This window comes from Meleagris gallopavo, unplaced genomic scaffold (assembly GCF_000146605.3).
Source record: "Meleagris gallopavo isolate NT-WF06-2002-E0010 breed Aviagen turkey brand Nicholas breeding stock unplaced genomic scaffold, Turkey_5.1 ChrUn_random_7180001901862, whole genome shotgun sequence".
NCBI classification, from domain to species: Eukaryota; Metazoa; Chordata; class Aves; order Galliformes; family Phasianidae; genus Meleagris; species Meleagris gallopavo.
Genome location: NW_011165113.1, coordinates 1 through 475, shown reverse-complemented (window position 1 = coordinate 475; position 475 = coordinate 1). Strand labels below are relative to the sequence as shown.

Here is a 475-nt window from a genome sequence, read left to right as displayed (position 1 = left end):
ATGTAGAGGAAATGCATGTTGTTCTAGGCTATACTTCATCCTGCTCAGGGAATATGTCTGACTGAGTTAAACCATGCTTTGTGCTACTGTGCACAGCAGAAGAGCCTGGAGAAGTGACCCCGTCCCCATATCGTGTTTCTCCCACTCCTACTTCCATTGCCATTAGTCATACCTTCAAGTCATTATTGAAGAGCTTCCCCACACTCTGGAAGCAACCGTTGGATAACTGATGCTTCTGCAGCCAGAGCACAGCATCTTGCACATGATTTTTGCTGATGTAAATGTAAGAGCTGGCCTGCCCAAAGGACCTGGCCACAAAAGCTGTCAGCCTGTGGGCAGAGCACATATGTCACATCCAGGAAGTAGAATGGATGCTAGGTTTGGGATGACAGCTCCAACTCTGGCCACTCACCATGTGTTGCCCTGGGTGTCAGACTTCCCAAAGGCACTGTAGGAGCCATCATCATGTTTGTAG

The 475-nt window shown here is 48.6% G+C and overlaps 1 long non-coding RNA gene across 1 annotated transcript; it reads right to left on the bottom strand.

Annotated features, from left to right (window-relative positions):
- Nucleotides 1-273: 273 nt before the first annotated feature.
- LOC109364726 lies at nucleotides 274-475 on the bottom strand. Its single transcript, XR_002110564.1, has 2 exons — nucleotides 413-475; nucleotides 274-329 (listed from the first exon to the last, which is right to left on the bottom strand). It is a non-coding gene; the product is annotated as an uncharacterized LOC109364726 (long non-coding RNA).